The sequence below is a fragment of the Panthera uncia genome (genome assembly GCF_023721935.1).
Source record: "Panthera uncia isolate 11264 chromosome A1 unlocalized genomic scaffold, Puncia_PCG_1.0 HiC_scaffold_16, whole genome shotgun sequence".
In the NCBI taxonomy this organism is placed as follows: Eukaryota; Metazoa; Chordata; class Mammalia; order Carnivora; family Felidae; genus Panthera; species Panthera uncia.
In genome coordinates this window covers 45,057,473-45,077,694 of record NW_026057576.1, presented here as the reverse complement: position 1 = coordinate 45,077,694, position 20,222 = coordinate 45,057,473, and positions in this window count along the sequence as shown.

The window sequence follows — 20,222 nt, the reverse complement described above, 5'->3', positions numbered from 1 at the left end:
AAGGGTCACTTTAAAAAAATTTTTCTTAATGTTTATTATTTTTGAGAGAGAGAGAGAGAGACAGAGAAGCAGGGAAGGGGCGGAGAGAGAGGGAGGCACAGAATCGAAGCAGGCTCCAGGCTCTGAGCTGTCAGCACAGAGCTGGATGCTGGGCTGGAACTCATGGGCCGTGAGATCATGACCTGAGCCATAGTCGGCCGCCCAACTGACTGAGCCACCCAGGTGCCTCAATGGGTCACTTTTTAAAAATGAAGGATCAGATATGATAGCAAATACCGCAAACGCTTAGAAGATTGTGAAGACACAGAACCAGGCCTGCGAGGCTGAAACCTAGCAGAGAGCAGGCATAAATAAGAGCCCATGTGAGGCATTAAGGGGGACGGGCACAGGTTCTCATGTGGAACTTTCTACCTCCTCAAAAAAGGAGGAAAAGGAGCTAACGTGTTTTGATAGAAATATTTTCTTGTTTTCCTGACCGAGGAAAGTAACTTGTGCTCAAATATGAAACAAGATCATAAAACTGGCAAGATGGCAACGTGAGTGTGCACGTATTTGTGTGTGTGTGTGTGTGTGTGTGTGCATGTGTATCTGTGTGTCTTTGTGAATATTAGGGTTTGGCCTCCGGTTATCCTAAATGCAGAGACCATCCCTTTTTCCCTGGACGTCACATCTTCCAGGTAGCTGCATTTGGAGAATTTAGCTATCAGTTCTCCTGTGTGCTACTTCCTGTTTTTGAAGTTACAAACTTGTGGTTCAGGCCTGTGTGTCCCATAGAATTCTTCAATTAGAAGACCAAATATGATAGCATATGTTCAAAATACTTAGAAGAACATTGTTTGGACATACGGTGTGATAAGTGGTGGTGAAAATGTGATAGCTGTACCTAAGAAAGAAAAAAAAAAGGGGGAAAAGGAAAAACATCCTTCACTTAAAAATGGAAATCCTTCAAAAATTTATTTAGGTCTAAGGAAGATGATTATCTTAGCTTATACTCATTTAACTGATTATAGAAAATACAGTTTTGTTTCCATAGTGCAAAGAAGGTTAAGACAACTTGGCATGGAAATCATTGTTGCTAAAATTTCAGAAAAAATATACAGCATTTGCTGCACTACATTTAATTATATACACACACACACACATATATATATACATATTTATGTATGTACGTATATATATATTTTGCACTTGGAAGGTGAATATTTTAAATGAAAAATCAATGGAGGAGACAACATTTGGCATCATTTCAAGATTTGAAGAAGCAATTTCTTACTCTTTCTGCCAAAAAGTATTTAGGACTGATTCCAGCTCATTTTTTTTAGCCAAACACCTAAATTTTGAATTTTTCAATATTTCCAATATTTCAGAGCAAGTATGAAATTACCACCTTGATAACCTGGTACATTTAACTGGAACATCTTTATATTCCACAAACAGATGTGACCCCTGTAGCAGAATGTAATTTTTTCCTGTTTTTTTATTTGCCTATCTTCTCCACAATTTGGAAAGGAAAAAATATCTTGATCAGATTCAGAACCATTATAGAGAGTTTTTTTGGTCCACAACTGAATGAAACACAGACTAAAAATCATAGGCATAAAAATTAAAGATCTAGTTTTTTGACTCCTGTATGGTTACTGTATAGTTCTCCATCTACTAATCCAAATGGAGATTATCATGAGCTTTGGTGCATTTGTGGGTATTTATGGACTTTATCCTAAGAATAAAAAAGGCAGGAATATTCCAGTCTCCTTCTACAGCAATATATCCAAAGTTAGTTATCTAAGGTAAATGAATTAAGTAAAGTATCTATTAAAATACCTATAGGTATTTTTAGATTTCCAAGAAGAATTTTTTACAATGCTGCAATTTGTAAAGCTAAAAATCTTTTCTTATTCTTCAACCTCCAAGTGTTTGGGTGCATTTTCCTCTCATTTAAACCTCAAGGGCATATAAGCTTCAGAGATCATAAAAGAAAAAACTTGGAGGGTGTTAAGAGTAAATTCGTTTTAAAAAAAGGAGTAAATTAGTTAACTTATCCAACTGATTAAAAAAAATTTTTTAATGTTTATTTATTTTTTTTTTAATTATTATTTTTTTTTACGTTTATTTATTTTTGAGACAGAGAGAGACCAAGCATGAACAGGGGAGGGTCAGAGAGAGGGAGACACAGAATCTGAAGCAGGCTCCAGGCTCTGAGCTGTCAGCACAGAGCCCGATGCGAGGCTCGAACTCATGGATCGCGAGATCATGACCTGAGCCGAAGTCGGCCGCTTAACCGACTGAGCCACCCAGGCACCCCTTTAATGTTTATTTTTAAGACACACACACACATACACACACACAGTGCAAGCGGGGGAGGGGCAGAGAGAGAGGGAGACACAGAATCTGAAGCAGGCTCCAGGTTTTGAGCTGTCAGCACAGAGCCCCTTGAGGGGTTCCAACCCATGAACTGTGAGATCATGACCCGAGCTGAAGTCAGACACTTAACAGACTAAGCCACCCAGGTGCTCCTATCCCACTAATTTTTTGAAAGATGACCTAGAAAGCCAAGAACATCACCATCCTCTTTTACTGCACTAGACTTTATGTCAATAGTTTCTTGGGTGATCATTCTAATGGTGTAGGAATATACTTTATTTTCAAGCCTAAATTAGGCCCCTTCCGCTTGAGCACTATAAAATTTTTTACTTACTTTTTGGTGATGTGGTTGACTCTTTCTTCTTATGGTTGATCTGAGAACGACTTGCTTTGCATGAAGCACCACTAAATAATACCTGTTGACTACAGGGTGCGTCTGCCAGAAGATAACTAACTTTGCTGGTCTACATTGCCAGAAGTTTCCATTCCTTATCTCCAAACATAATTTCCCATGAGAACTTTCTGAGTATATCCTCTAAGAACCATCGAATCTTCCGAATTGAAAAGGTAAAGAAATAGTTCCCCGTCTATCTTTTTATTTAAATTCATTTTCCTATAATTTTTGGTAATAGCTTTGATGAGATATAATTTAAATGCCATATAATTTACCATTTTAAAGTGTACAATTCAGGGTTTTTTAGTGTATTCGTTGAGTTAGGCAGCCACTACCACTGTCTAATTCCAGAATATTGCATCACCCCAGCAAGAACTCCATCTGCGTAAGTACTTATTCCCAATTCTTCCCTCCCAGGGGTTGGCAACCACTAATCTACTCTCTGTCTCTATGGATTTGCGAATTCTGGATATTTCTTATGAATCGTATCATAGAATATGCGTCTGACTGGTTTCCTTCACTTAACACAATGTTTTTCAGGTTCATCATGTTGTAGCATTTATCAGTATTTCATTCTTTTTTATGACGAATAATATTCCATGGAATGGATATACCACATTTTGTTTATCCATTCATCAGTCGGTGAACACTTGGGTTGTTTCCACTTTTTGGGTTGGTGTAAATAAAGTTGCAGTGAACATTTGTGTATGAGGTTTTTGGTAGACATATGTTTTTAATTCTCTTGGTCATATACCTAAGGGTAGAATTTCTGGGTCATATGGTAAGTCTATGCTTAATAATTTGAGGAATTGCCAAACTGTTTTCCAAAGTGGCTGTCCCATTTTCAGTCCCATCAGCAATATATGAGTTTTCAAATTTCTTCATATCCTAGCCAACACGTACTATTTTTTGTATTCATATCATTTGTATCTGTGAGGGAGCAGCCCCAAGTTACATTTATTAGATATTTCCTAAAGAAATTCTGCTTTTCCGCATCTTTGCTTCTCTGACTATAGTCCTTTTCAATTTCATCTTTTCCTTGGACAATTACAACAATCTTATCTCCATCCCCTTGTTGTAGCCTCCTTGACTATATAATATCCACAATGCTTTTTTAGACATAGATGCGGCAAATATAAATGTTATTTCAAAAAGTACACATGCTAGAATTTTTGCTGTGGATACTTCTGTGCCTGCAAAGAACTGTCAGTAAAATCTAAGTTCTTTTCAGGCCTTTTGAATTTTTATGTTTTAAAATACATTTATATTTTATGTTTATATTATATTTTATATTTCTTTTCAATACATCTCTGTGTCTTGTTTTAGCACTGATGAAAATCATCATGCCTCATTTGGGTTTTATCTGTAAGGTATTTATATTAGAACAGAAGTGAAAGTCAAGGGGCTGTAAGACGATATTAATAATTACCTTTATTGGGGCGCCTGGGTGGCGCAGTCGGTTAAAGCGTCCGACTTCAGCCAGGTCACGATCTCGCGGTCTGTGAGTTCGAGCCCCGCGTCAGGCTCTGGGCTGATGGCTCGGAGCCTGGAGCCTGTTTCCGATTCTGTGTCTCCCTCTCTCTCTGCCCCTCCCCCGTTCATGCTCTGTCTCTCTCTGTCCCAAAAATAAATAAAAAACGTTGAAAAAAAAAATTAAAAAAAAAAAAATAATAATTACCTTTATTGCATGCCTAATATGTACCAAGCAGTTTTCTTAGTATTTTCCATGTTGACTCATTTATTTATCACAACAAAAATCTTCTTATGAGATCGATGTGATTATTATTAAACTCATGTTCACCCTGTGCAATAGAGTTGCAGAGAAGTTAAGTAACTTGCCCAAGGTCACACAGCTAGCAGATGGTAGAGCCAGGATTTCAAACGTGGGGTCTGGCATCAGAGCCCACATGTGTAGCCATGAATTCATCGTGCCTGTCTGGCTCACCTATTGTACAAAATCCACAAAATTTAAGATAAAAAGTTCATCATTCTGAGATGTTCAATACGGTAGGTTACATGGGTTCATATTTTTATTCATTCCTGTATGGCATAGTTATATTGTAGGTTTAAAGTTTCTTGTTTTTACTAACCAGAGGTTAACAAAATCAGTTCTGCCAAACTTTAAAAAAAATAGTAGCTTGAGCAAAAATTACTGGACTACTTCAAAGATAACTTGTAAAAGGCATTCATAGAAAAATAACATTTCCAGAAATTTTTACCGTAGTCAACGTCCTATTACTTTACTGCCTGCCAGTTTATGTGCCCCTTCCTCTCCCACCCCACCTCTTTTTGACCATCTAACAGAGCATTTTGTGTTTCTGAACATTTACATTCAATTTGTTAAGTGTCACCGAGGAAAAATAAAACGGAGGGGACACCAGTTAATAATGTACTCTTACATTCCGTCATCCCATGATTCCATGTCTCGCCATGGTGACCTAATTTGCCATGACAGGAATATGGTCCTGGTTTCAGAACATTCCAACTGTAGCAATCACTAAACCTTATGAGGAAGTTTTGTCCCCTTAGCAAATTGAACCAGATTGCTTTCCTCAGGACCGTTTCAGATGGGTATCTGTGACAAGCGGGTGGTGCGGTGGAGAGTTGAGGGGTAGCTCTTTTATGCATAAAACAGACACTGAAGCATAATGTTAGTGGGTATCATTATGGAGTGCCTGAGTTTTACAGTTAAAGTAGGTTGGAGGAGACAAAAAATTTTTAAAGCATATTTTATTAACCCTTTCTAGCCATGTGGCCTTAGAAAAAGCTCTTAGTTTCCTCAACTCCAAAATTGAAACAATAATAATAATAATTAGATATAATGGTAAGATCCATATTTCAGACAATTGGATGATTCGCTCTCAGTAGGAGCATTTTGAATAATACTCAGCATTCAAGAAACATTAATTCTAATTATTATTTTAACTTTAACATGTTTGAAATAAGTGTGAATTCTATGTTCATAAGTGATTTCCAATTTTTTGCCTGGCTTAGAAACTACAATTTAGAGATTGTATTACATTCCTAAAACAACTTGTGGTGGATCAGTACTTGATCATAGGTATGTAACCTTACTTATGTCCCAGGCTTCACCAGCCCACAGGTAGAAGTGTCTTTTATCAAGAATAATAGTTGACTTTTGAGGGGTGCCTGGGTGGCTCAGTCAGTTGAGCGACCGACTTCAGCTCAGGTCATGATCTCACGGCTGGTGAGTTCGAGCCCCGCATTGACTGCTGACAGCCCAGAGCCTGGAGCCTGCTTCAGATTCTGTGTCTCCATCTCTCTCTATCCCCTCCCAACTCATGCACTTTCTCTCTCCAAAATAAACATTAAAAAAAAAAAAAAGAGTAATAGTTGACTTTTGTCTCTGGATTTCACATGTTTGACTCAAGCTGTCAGCTCTCACTCTTCTGCATTTCTTCTGGGAGCCCCAAGTGTCCGGAAGATTTGATCATGTTCTGCTATTTGGGCTTCTTCGTCAAGAGGTTCCACTAAAGCCCCAGTCTGGGAGCCCTAGGGAGCTGTCTCCAGTTGTGCCCCTGGGAGTGTTCCTAAAGCAAGAATGTCTGCTCCCCAACTCTCGGTCACTCTTTGTCATTGGGACCCCCGATGGGACACTACCGGAGCCCAGAATCCTGGTTATTGTCTTCCCAAAGAGTATCATAGGAAGCACCTTGCACGAGTCCAACTGGCACTTCTAAAGTCTTCCCTTTGAAACACGTTGTTGCCAACATTTCAACATTTCACCTTCAGGTGTGAACCACAGGCTTATTGCTCAGGGATGGAAAATCCTGATGTTGCCTGGAGACAGAATTTATATTAACTTCGTTTTGTTTTTGTTTTTGTTTTTGTTTTTGAGCTCCTCACGAGGCTGCAGCTTTGCAGAAGAGACTAGAGAAGCAGGACTCAAATTTTTGGTCTCAAGATACCTTTTCACCCTTAAAGTATAATTGATGCTGTGCCTGGGTAGCTCAGTGGGTTAAGCGTCTGGCTCTTGATATCAGCTCAGGTCATGATCTCATGGTGCATGGGATTGAGCCCCACTTTGGGTCTGTGCGGAAATCATGGAGCCAGCTTGGGATTCTCTCTCTCCCTCTGTGTCTGCCCCCCTCCTTGTTGCTCTCTCTTTGTCTCAAAATAAATAAATACTAAAAAATTTAAAAAAAGAATAATTAAGGATGTTTGAGAGCTTTCAATTATGTGAATTATTGAAATTTACTTATTAGAGCTTAAAACAGAAATTTTAAAGATATTTCTTTATTTAATTTAACAGGTCAATAACAAACCCCTTAGATGTTAACATGCATAACATATTTTCATTAAAAAACGATATTATCCCAAGCCAGAAAAAAGTAGTGAGAAGAATGGGAGTGCTTAACATTGTTGCAAATGTCAGGTTTAACAGAAGACAGCTGGAGTCACATATCTGTCTCTGGGTTTCTTCTTTCATGGAATCACACACCACATCACTTCTGGAAAACCCCGCTGTATACTTATAAAAGAATGAGAGGGAAAATAGCAAATAACGTGTTAATGTTAGTGTTTTAAAAATGGTTTTGATCTTGCAGACCTGAGCGAGGCTCACTGGATCCCACTGTGTGGACGCCTCAACTACATTTGGCTCTATGGGGATGTCCCAGATAAAATGTAGACAAGAGCTGCCTTTGCCAGCCTTGGAGATTGTGGGAAGAATAGGGTGAGGAGCAAGTTAAGAGAGGTAGAGCAGGGATATAGCTGATCTCCTCTTTCTGGGGCCAAGCCTTGACTTTGTGGCTTTGGGAGTTGCCTCTATCCAGTGCTGTCCCTGGGAGAAACCTCACAAGAGGGCCAGCATACCTTGGTGAGGGCAGTGTGAATGCAGCTGTCTCGAGCTGTACCTTGTACCCAGGTGGATTGGACTGGATGATGGAGGGGGATGGATGAATGGGAAGCTCCCAGAGGAAATCATGGTGGTGGGATGAAACGGCCTGGTTGCTGTGGGCTGTGGGCTGTGGGCACACCTCACCAGACCGGGACCAAGGGGGAAGTCGCAGCCACATCTCAGAGCTACTCAACACCTATAGGGACTAAGTAAGAGCCTGGTCAGCAGGGACAACTGCAGACCTTGGCCAGATGACAGGAGAATTGACTACAGATACTAATGGCGGAGAGGAAGTGGCTGTGAGATTTGTTGCCCGAGGACAGTGAAAAGACCCGCGTGTGATTCCCCTTACCTCTTTCTATCACAAGCCCCTTAGACTCTCCGTTTCCACATGCCTTGTTGCCATCTTGAAGAAAAGCAGACTGTGGTGGAAGAGATCAGACAGGTTGACATTTATGTAAAAAAAAAGGGGGGGGGGCTAAGGAACCTTTTAAAAAAAAAGGTGAAATCTATAGATTGACAGAAATTAATTAATTAATTAATTAACTACTCAGTGTAGTTGTTTTTTCTCTCCCTGCTCCCTAATTCATTGGGCCTTATAAGTGAGCTCAGATAGGCATAGAAAATATAAAAATGCTATATTTCTTTGCATGTTTGAGTTAAGTATGCTTAAATTAGTAAATCCACCACAGCTCAAGACAAGCCCAGGAAGTCTGTAAGAGAGGAAGGATATGGCACTTCTTCTTTATTACCCTCATATCTCCCTGTGTCTCCATGTCTGAAACTTCTTGCCTCCTTTTAGCCCCAGACAAGATACTCATGCATATTGCCTTTTGTATATAGAGCTTGCCAAGGGCAAGCAATTGGGATGGGATGTGTCAATTCCCAATCAAAGTTTCTGAGTCTGTGATAACTAGAATACTCTGCCATGTCTATGTGTGCAGAGAAGCAGGAATTCTCTTAGATTCTATTTCTAGAGTTTGTAAGTGATCAGTTTCTTTTCTCCCACCCTCCCTCCCTCCCTTCTTTCTTTCCTTCTAAATATGAGTTTCAACCAGGTAAACTCCATCTCAAGATTCTTTTGTAGATTGGCAATAATAAAAGGGTTTTGAGACAGTTAATGTCATAGAATAGTGTTTGTTTGTTTGTTTGTTTCCCACTTGAACCAAAATAGAGCTTTCAAGACAGTTCTTTCTTGTTCTGAATAATAGGAATTCAGTGGCTACAATATTTCAAAGATCAGGCCCAATACATGGTGGAAAGCTGATGCAAATAGCTCTTGACTTTAAGCAGGGTAAAACTGGTGGTGTAGAACAGTAATTGATAAGAATAGGGTTTGGGCTAGGCACATCGTATATTTACGGTCAGTTAAAGGTAGTGAGATCTGCCCAGGAGAATTCTGAATCTGAGTTGGCTCACAGCAAAGAAAGCATCAAATCAAGTTAATCATCCCTTAAATAAAGAGCAAGCATTAGATCTCAGGCTAATATTATAACTGAGACTTTGTAAAAGCTATCTTGAATATTACATGAAGATGGCTGTCAAGATAACTGTGTATTCAATAGCACATCAAGGATTTTCCTATTGACAGGATAAAACACTGGGACTACAGCACCTGCTAGTGTGATAATGCTGCTTCTTTACATGTGCTCGGAGTGAGCCTGCCAAATGCATTCTCATTTGCATTTTATTTCATAAAGGAATTCTTGTTTCTCTTAAGGAGTACAGTAAAAATGTTCTAAATAGGTAACCTTAGTTTGTACTTTCTCTGTGTGTAAACGTTGGATATTTAAAATAGGGATCTCATCTATGGGGACTATTTCACTACAAATGATTCGGTCAACCACTAAATTACTAATGGTTGTCTTACTGTGGTTACTGAGGAGTGTACATTAAACCTTGGGCTTCAATTCACATCTCCAATATCAATCTGAAGCATTTGCTTTTATGAAATTTTGATCTGAGCCCAGTACTGAATTTGAGAGAATGCTCTGAATCAGTGAGTCTGAGCCTTCCATGTCCCTCAGATGTTCCTGGTTTTTCCCTTATCAACATCCTCCCAACCATTCAAACCAAAGAAAAATGACAATTTCTCAGAAAGCTTTACTGGATCCCTCAAGTCTTAATGGCCCCTTGTGACACGTTTTTAGTGTAAAGTATCACATGTACTTTGACTTAGCCCTTATTTCTTTCTACTTCATAGCAGAGGAACATTAAAAGTAAGCTTCTTTTTTTTTAATGTTCATTCATTTTTGAGAGACAGAGAGAGACGGAGCATGAGTGGGGAAGGGGCAGAGAGAGAGGGAAACACAGAATCCGAAGCAGGCTCCAGGCTCCGAGCCATCGGCACAGAGCCCGATGCGGGGCTCCAACCCACGTACTGTGAGATCATGACCTGAGCCGAAGTTGGACGCTCAACTGACTGAGCCACCCAGGTGCCCCAAAAGTAAGCTTCTTTAAGGCAGCTTCTTTCTTACTTTAAAACAAATCTAGTACCCATACAGTTTCTTGTGCTTAATCAAGATTGTTCAATAAGGGAGTTAGATTTGGTAGGGCAACTATGTTTTTATTAACACACTCCTAAGATCAATGCTCAATGATAAAATGTTCTACACAAGTTACAGATAGATCATAAGGGCACAAAGAGAACAACTGAAAAAAGAAAGATGTTCTTCTCTTGAGCTAACATTAAAAGAGAAAGCTTTGGGGCAAAAATAAAAAGGAATTTCCCATTCTAATTGGAAAAATTTCAATGCGGGTAAGAGGAATTTTGAAGTTGATAGACTGTGTCTATGTGAAGGAAGATTCTTTGAATTACATTTATTTTCAACAGGTTGGGGAACTTGAAATTTGCTAATGGTAATACAGATGAGAAAATTCTGACTAGCAACAGTATCCTTGTTTGAAATCACTCTTTGGTGCACAGTTTTCACGCACAGCATGCAAATGCGTGTCATGTTCATAAATCCAATCACAAATGATGGTTTTACGACCAAACTGTATTTCTTCCAAACAAAGTGGCGGTAATATTTTTAAAAATCTGCAAGCCCTTTGAGAGTCTTCAAAAAGAATTTCATCATCTTTTCTCATTGAAGTGAAGATATTTATAACTGAGAGGATGCTGTATTGCCACTATGGGGAAGAATTGCATTCCCCACCTAAAATATAGCCACCAACAGTGTACATGTTTTGCATTTAGCATTCAAAATATATGAGGAATAAGATCTAAGTAGATGCAGTAGGATCTAGAAATTAGCCTAAGTCAGCTCTGGAGACCAGATTTAGGGAGGACCATAAATCATACCCTTCGAGTAGAACATTACTGTTCAGAATACTCTAAAATGTACCATGGTTCAGAAACCTTTTTTAGGTGTTTGTTTCTTAGGTTTTAGCAGACTTTCTGTGGTTTCATGGAGGTGAGCTCCTCAGATATGAATGCTATCTTAGGATGTTTCCGTAAACATTGAGTCTGATAGATACAAAGTTCCTTGAGGGTCTATTATCTGTTTTCATGAAGGGTAAACCTAAAGACTGAAGAATATTCTTTTCCAGGAAGCATCCCTCCATCCCACTTCCTTGTTGAAGATAAGCTTTTAAAGGGTGTGTTTAGTATTTTTTTTCAGTCGCAAGAAAAACTAGGTTGCACTTTCTCAATGCAACTTCTAGGAGCACTTATGCCATAATTTGGAAGAGCTCACAGCGATTTCAACACTTCAGTGAAGGTCACTGTGAAAGAGTGTTTTGGAAGACGTCTTCATTGATTTATTGACTAGCATCAACTCAACTCTGTCTCCACCAGTAGCCTATAATTTGGGTGAGCCCTGTTATAAATTCAGTAGTGCTGTGGAGCCTTCTCTCTGGATCTGCCCAAATTGCAAAATCATAGTGAAGATCATGGGAGAGTGCTCTGTCATAATGGTCCTGAGATTCACTTTAAGATAAACCTTTCAGGGCGCCTGGGTGGCTCAGTCAGTTGAGCATCTGACTTGGGCTCAGGTCATGACCTCCCGGTTCGTGGGTTTGAGCCCCGCCATCGGGCTATGTGCTGACAGCTCAGAGCCTGAAAGCCTGCTTCGGATTCTGTGTCTCCCTCCCTCTCTGCCCCTCCCCCACTCAGGCTCTGTCTGTCTCTCCAAAATAGATAAACACTAAAAAAAAAAAAAAAAAAAAAGGAAAGATAAACCTTTTTGTCACGGATTCTGTGACCTTCATCCTTGAGTTTACAAGGGAAGCACAGGTGTGCACTTCACATTCAAGACAGATACTTGAATGTCTGAACCTACCTACCCGTCTTCTGGTGCACTTCGGTTCAGTGTTTAACCGTTACGTTGCTGAGGATGTTCCAACGCTCATTTGTTCAAAAGATACTTTCGAAGCATCTATTGCAGGCCAGGCAAGTTCTCATGCTGTGGCTGCTACAGCGAACAAGACAAATCCCTGTCCTCATGGGGCTTGTATCTGGTGGAGAAGGGAGGCAACACACAAGGAAACAAACACCTGATGTAATTCTAGAGAATAGTGAGTGTCAGGATGAAAAAGAAATAGGACAAGGGTTTGTTTTTGGTAGGCGGTCAGGGGAGTTGTCTCTGACAATACACAACATCTATGTTATGGTCATATATTTTATTTGAGACAACTTCTTTAATTGAGGGCATGCAGGCAATGCCATCTCAATGCTGAAGTCGCTTTCTTGGACTGTCACACACGTGTGCTTTTGTTTCTGTTGGGAAGTGCCGTTGGAGCACTCTAGGTAAACCCCACGTACGCGCAATTCTACTGCAGCAGTTAAGAGGCTAGTGATGCAGCAGGTAGCATGGCTCGGCAGTGCAAACAGCGACCTCTTCCTGAGAGCTGTCGATCGCATTTGTGAAATGTAAATCTCTGAGCAATGACTCCTGGTATAGGCTAGAAATATGGTCTCAAGATCTTTGGTGAGAAATATGCCTTTCAAGGAGTCTTGTAAAGGTCCAGGGAGAATCCTTTCTCAGCCAAGTACTTGATTCTTTTACAAGGCAGCGAGACAAAATGGTCAGAATTCAAGGAGGCAGTAATTATCCAAAGGGGTTTTCAAAAATATCCCTTTTGCTTGCTATTCTAAGGGATGTGGGACTAGTATTTGAGTAAGACTTACAGTGTTTCTCAGCTCTCTATCACTGAAGTCTTTTCTTTTGATTAAGTCCTCACCCCTCTTCTTTCTGTTCTAGGGCATGCAGTGGCCATGACCTGATGACTATTTCTGAAGGAACAATCATTTGCAACCTGCACGGGGGTGAGCAAAACATCCAATTACAACAAAGAGGGTATATCTTTATTTTTGGTTAGAAATAGTATTTGTATAGTAATGTAAAAGCATGCATTGCATATCCAGACAGAAAACAAGACGCAGGAACTTTGCAGACCATCTCATGCTTCCTTGTCTTTCCCCTACTACAACTTATTAGATAGTATCTTTTTGGATGGAAAGGTACTTCTGATACCTTCTGCTACCAAGTTCAAAAGTCATTAGTAACAGTTTATAGAGCTCATCTTTTTCCAGATGCAAGTATCCAACCAAGATCTTCCGTCTGCAAGGCTCCACGTTTCAGTGTTCTCTAGGATTAAGGCTCACTGAGAGAACTTTTTACTGTGTTTGTTTGGAGTTCATAGAGCTTCAGGGATGCGATTGGGTATTATTCTGGACCTCTAATCTTGTTTGTGAGCAGAATTTTTCAAGGCATATCAGCATTTGAACTCCCAAAAGTAAAACAGCTGACATTAACTTTTCAGGTTCCTACCAAACGTTATTTGAAGCTCTTTGTAGAGCCAAGTTTTAGAGCAGAGGCTGTAGTCAAGTGCCTACTCTCGGTATTGTTGTCAATATCCAACCATGGCTGTTGACATGCATATTGTTTACTCTCGTCCTGATTTCTTTGCCTTCATTAAAGAAAATTGTCTGGCTGATTCCATTCTTACTCCATCAGCATCCACGTCGGCTGAGAATAAGTTAAGAGGAAACTATCAGAGAAATTAAACTAGTGGAGCCTCGGGGTATGAAACACTAGAATGCTGCCATGTGATTTCGGCCTCATATTCTCCAGAGACATCTCTTGTCTCTGTATTGTCCTTCCACAGTTTAAATTGTATTACATTGAAAAGCTCTTTATTCATATTACAGCTGAGATACTTGGACTTCATAAGAATTTTCTCAAATTCAGGGAAATTTCCTGACAAGTAAGTTGGGAAATACAATAGACTCTTACACAACAGTACACAGCATTGCTATTTCTTCCCTTTTTCTTCACAAGTAAGAGAACACTGAAAGAAGCTAAGTATTTTGAGAGGGGGTAATTGCAGACTGCCCTCTTAAGATACGGTGCCACAACAAAATGATATGGTTTGGAAATCCACCTGGCACCTCTGAAAATGTAATATTTTTGCCTTTTATACAAACATTAATGCTCTATGAAAAATAGGAAATCACAATGGCAAACATTTTCATTTGGGGAAGTGGGAAGAGAGATTTAAAAATCTTTCATAATGGTAAATTGGCATAACATGAAAGCTATATGAGACATGAGTATGACTACCTTGTATTTTCAAGCTAATTTTAAGAAAGAGACTGACATAAATTTATGTGCTTATGGTTTATTTTGAAATTATTTTTTTAAGTTTTTTTAAATCAAAACATTTTTTAATGTTTATTTTTGAGAGAGAGTGAGGGAATGGGGGAGAGGCAGAGAGAGAGGGAGATACAGACTCTGAGGCAGGCTCCAGGCTCTGAGGTGTCAGCACAGAGCCCGACTTAGGGCTTGAACTCACAAACTGTGAGATCATGACCTGAGCCTAATTTGGACACTTAACCGACTGAGCCACCCAGGCCCCCCAGAAATAATTTCTAACTTACAGAAAAGTTGTACAAATTGCAAAAAAAACCTTCTGTATACCTTTTCCCCAGAATCACCAATGTTTAACATTTTGTCACATCTGTTTTATCATTCTGTGTGTGTGTGTGTGTGTGTGTGTGTGCATTTCTAAACTATTTGAGAATTACTTGAAGACATCATGCCATTTTACCCGTAAATATTTCTTAAGAGTAATAATAAGAATATAAACACAGCACAATTGTTGAGATCTTGCAATTAAGATTGATACGGTAACATTTTCTAATACACAGATTTTATTCACATTTCACCAAATTTTTTTTTCAGGGCAGTTTTTTTCTCTCATTTACCATCTAATTCAGGATCACGCATTGCATTTAGTTTTGCTATCTTTTAATTACGATATATTTTGAAACTTAGAGAAAGACACAAAAATATAAAGAACTCCCATATGTTCTTTACCTAGATTCTCTATTTGTTATTTATAGATACAGATATAGATATAGATATAGATATACACGATATATATTGTTTAAATATGCAATATACATATAATGCTTACTTACAAATGAACAGGCTTTTGCTGAATAGTGAGGTCAGATGAAATGATCTAGAACTGCATGAGGCAAAATTCAGAGTACACTTATCATGATGAGCACTCAGTAAATGTATAGAATTTTTGAATCACCGTATCACACACCTGAAACTATTATAGCACTATATGGTAATTAGTCTGGAATTTTAAAAAGTTAAAAAAAAAAGGAAAAAGAATAAAAAGAAGTACCTCATAATCTCTGAACGAATTCCCCCTTTTTAGAATTTATTCTACATATGATTTTCAATATTCTTTCCCTTCTTTCCTAAAGTTCTTTGAGCCAAGAAAGTTACTTTAAGATGTTGACAGGGACCCGGGGCTCAGGTTGGGCACTGAAGCCACTGAAGAATCTTGTGACTCAGCCTCTGCCAACTTGTGGTTCCAAATTAGAGGCTGCAGCAAAGGGAAGCCTGAGAACATTAGCATGCAGCATGAAGTCTTTTTGGACTTTTTGGTGTATGAAGACTTCTCCACAGTTAATAAATAGATTCACGAAGTCAGAGAGGACACAGGGCCTTGCTGTGAAGTAGTGGGGCAGAGATTCAAGACTTTTGGGTCTAGTCACAGCCTCAATTAAAGTCCAGGAGCCTTAGTTTAACCAGCTTTCTGGAAGGTCGTTTTCTACTTCTGACAATGGACAGGAGTCTGAATACTGAGGATTCAGCAGATACCACATTTGGTATGTGCTAATTTACTGGAACTATGTGATCTGATCTCATCAAGAAACTTTTGGATTTGTCACTACGCTGATTCTGATAAGCTCATTCCCTTCAGCGAGGCAAACGAGGAAGTCGTTTTTATAAGTAGAGATTCATTTTGGACGGACCTAGTTCTTTGAGCTGAAGGTGAGGACTTGGAAGATGCAATTTCCACTGAACTCAACTTGCTGAAGCAGATGCCAGTGAGACAGTGACTGGCACATAGTAGGAGCTCAAATCAGCATTAAGATTACATTCTGCTGTTGAATCACCTTTGGATCTGTTTCCAGTTTTTTAGATGCTAATAATAAAAATCTGTGACTATGCTAAGATATTAATTGTCTCTCTGACTGCTTATCTAGTTTACATTTTCACAGTTTGTGAAGTTGAAGAGAAGTAAAAAGAGATGAAGCCCCGACCTGCCAATTTTTTATTTGTGAGCAATCTGAATTCATGACTCAATGAGACTTGAGTTCTGAACAGTTGCTTAAAAAATGTCTTGGGTTTATAGGTGCATTGATTTTTGCAGTCTCTGCTCTGTCAATGCCTTGGATAACAGAGAATATATTTTGTTTGTGGTACTCTATTACTTTAATTCAGTTAAAATGTTTTGTGATCTGTGTCATTTTTATTGGCTCGATTTTTTAAAAGTATTTGTTTATTTCTGCCATTTCTTTTTCTAGACTTTTACTATTTATTTATATTTTACTTTACATAATGAGGCTGTCTATAAAAAGTTAACCATTTGGAGACATAAAAGAAATCATGCAAAAATAAATATACTTCTACAGAGCTCAGACTGAATCTTCAGCTCTTTATATCCCTAAAGTATCGCTAAGTGCTTAGTCTGTAGTTGTTAATGAATACATATGTAAATCAGCACGTGCCAACCATAAGAATGACGTGTCATAATATGGTGGTTGTGTCGTGCATAACAATGGCAGGTCACTAGTGTAGCAACTAAGGGGGTCCTTTCATGATAGACTCACTCTATCGTTTTCTATAGAAAACATATTTAAAGTGGAAGAAAAACATTGGTGCTACGGACTGAGATATTTTTTTATCGGGAGTGCTTATCACACTCCGAGCCAAAAAAGATTTCCATCTAATTCTGGATGACAAAGGTGAACTACAGTCACCCTGGGAGGGTTGGGGCTTAAATCTGCCTTTGTTTTCTTCATACATAGTGAATATGGTTACAAATACTTAGCTTTTTAAAATGCCAGATGCCATTCCATTCAGTGTAAAGGTAAATATGGAGTAGTACCTGTCCTCATGTTGGCAATCCTATAAAGGTCTCCTAAATCTCCTAAATCTCCCTGCCTAAAAGTCTTACACTGTTTGAATTTATAGCAGACATCAAGATCTTGCATTACGTAGACTGCATAACAATGACAAGACCTCAAGGTATAAAGGTATTTCTAAAGTTTAAGCCCTTAAAATAATGAATTTTAATAAAAAAAAATTAAAGAAGTATATCTGAATGATCTTTGACCTTTAAGGAATCACCGTGCAGATGGACTCTTAAGAGAAGAAATCTCATACTAACCCCATCTGGTACAAGACTATAACAAAGTTTCAAGCAGCTATTATGAGAATTCTTGGGAAATCTTTGAAGAACTTCTTATCCCATGACAAATGTGTAATTATTACCTGTCACCATGTTAGATGTGGGATAGAAAATGGGAACCAGTGGTATGAAAAATTAAATGAAAAGGCCAGAATGTGTGTATGAAACTGTTTGGAAAGTGCACGAAAGAACTGAGCATTCTAGAAAGCACAGTCCTTTCAAGAATTACTGAATCATGGTTAACCACGAAACAACTACATCAGTAATGCAACTGCGCAGCAATACCACCACCATCATCGTTGCCAAGAAGTCATAATCACCTTGGGGATGTGATGAGGTGTTGAACGTGTGTGTTAAGTTGTTGACAGAACAGACAGATGGAGCCTGAGCTGTGGTTTTCCTGCCTGAATGAATTGTCACATTCTAAACAGTGTTCTGTCCAGATGACATTAAAAAAAGATAGATAGATAGATAGATAGACAGACAAAGATAGAAAGATAGTCGGCAGACATGTGTTGGCTATTAGTTGTCTAGATCAGGTTCACCTGGCTTCTTTTTGCAATACAATTTTGATCTGTAGAAAAATCGTCCTGTTTATTTCCTTGGGTGGATATTAGAAAAGACTGTGTTTGAATGGTTCCTAGAAGTGAATAAATACTTCCTGCTAAGGGTGTACTTGATTTAGAAAAATCCCCGTATTTGTCCCTCTTACCTTAATAGATACAAATATCATTGATGAAAAAAGATTTGAGAAAGTTGGAATTATACTAGTTTGCTTTATAAATTGTCTTCATTAATTCAATAATTCTAATTTTATTTTGTCTTGGCCGGTCTGACTTAAGAATCCAGCTTTTTTTTTTCAAAAAAGAAAAAAAAAATGAAGGAAACAATTTTAGGAACTCAAATGAGAGATAAACTCTTTATTGATAGTGAAAAAATACACTGAGAAGGAATGGAAGAAAGAGTTTGCTTTCACCAAAATCTATTTCCAAATTATGTTTAGCTGATCTACCTAGACAGAGTGAAGAATTTCCTCTGTGTTCTTGTACTTCATGTTCAGAATGCTTCTTAAACAAGGAATTTGAAATAAATCACCACTTACAGTTTAAGTTCCTTCTAGAAAGAGTTTTAGTAGTAGGTAAAAATTAGACATAATAGAAAGAGGAACAAAGTAATTATACTTGAAAAAGCATACAATTGTAATATAAATAAAAAAAAGACTTCCTTGTATATATAGAAGGAGAAACAAGCAAGCTTATAAATTTTGGTGCCGTATATGTAGGTTTCCTAACTAACAGTAGTTACAAATGAATTTTTTTTTTTAATTTTTTATTTTTTTTTATTTTTTAATATATGAAATTTACTGTCAAATTGGTTTCCATACAACACCCAGTGCTCATCCCAAAAGGTGCCCTCCTCAATACCCATCACCCACCCTGCCCTCCCTCCCCCCCCCCATCAACCCTCAGTTTGTTCTCAGTTTTTAACAGTCTCTTATGCTTTGGCTCTCTCCCACTCTAACCTCTTTTTTTTTTTTTTCCTTCCCCTCCCCCATGGGTTTCTGTTACGTTTCTCAGGATCCACATAAGAGTGAAACCATATGGTATCTGTCTTTCTCTGTATGGCTTATTTCACTTAGCATCACACTCTCCAGTTCCATCCATGTTGCTACAAAAGGCCATATTTCATTTTTTCTCATTGCCACGTAGTATTCCATTGTGTATATAAACCACAATTTCTTTATCCATTCATCAGTTGATGGACATTTAGGCTCTTTCCATAATTTGGCTATTGTTGAGAGTGCCGCTATAAACATTGGGGTACAAGTGCCCCTATGCATCAGTACTCCTGTATCCCTTGGATAAATTCCTAGCAGTGCTATTGCTGGGTCATAGGGTAGGTCTATTTTTAATTTTCTGAGGAACCTCCACACTGCTTTCCAGAGCGGCTGCACCAATTTGCATTCCCACCAACAGTGCAAGAGGGTTCCTGTTTCTCCACATCCTCTCCAGCATCTATAGTCTCCTGATTTCTTCATTTTGGCCACTCTGACTGGCGTGAGGTGGTATCTGAGTGTGGTTTTGATTTGTATTTCCCTGATAAGGAGCGACGTTGAACATCTTTTCATGTGCCTGTTGGCCATCCGGATGTCTTCTTTAGAGAAGTGTCTATTCATGTTTTCTGCCCATTTCTTCACTGGGTTATTTGTTTTTCGGGTGTGGAGTTTGGTGAGCTCTTTATAGATTTTGGATACTAGCCCTTTGTCTGATGTGTCATTTGCAAATATCTTTTCCCATTCCGTTGGTTGCCTTTTAGTTTTGTTGGTTGTTTCCTTTGCTGTGCAGAAGCTTTTTATCTTCATAAGGTCCCAGTAATTCACTTTTGCTTTTAATTCCCTTGCCTTTGGGGATGTGCCGAGTAAGAGATTGCTACGGCTGAGGTCAGAGAGGTCTTTTCCTGCTTTCTCCTCTAAGGTTTTGATGGTTTCCTGTCTCACATTCAGGTCCTTTATCCATTTTGAGTTTATTTTTGTGACTGGTGTGAGAAAGTGGTCTAGTTTCAACCTTCTGCATGTTGCTGTCCAGTTCTCCCAGCACCATTTGTTAAAGAGACTGTCTTTTTTCCATTGGATGTTCTTTCCTGCTTTGTCAAAGATGAGTTGGCCATACGTTTGTGGGTCTAGTTCTGGGGTTTCTATTCTATTCCATTGGTCTATGTGTCTGTTTTTATGCCAATACCATGCTGACTTGATGATGACAGCTTTGTAGTAGAGGCTAAAGTCTGGGATTGTGATGCCTCCTGCTTTGGTCTTCTTCTTCAAAATTACTTTGGCTATTCGGGGCCTTTTGTGGTTCCATATGAATTTTAGGATTGCTTGTTCTA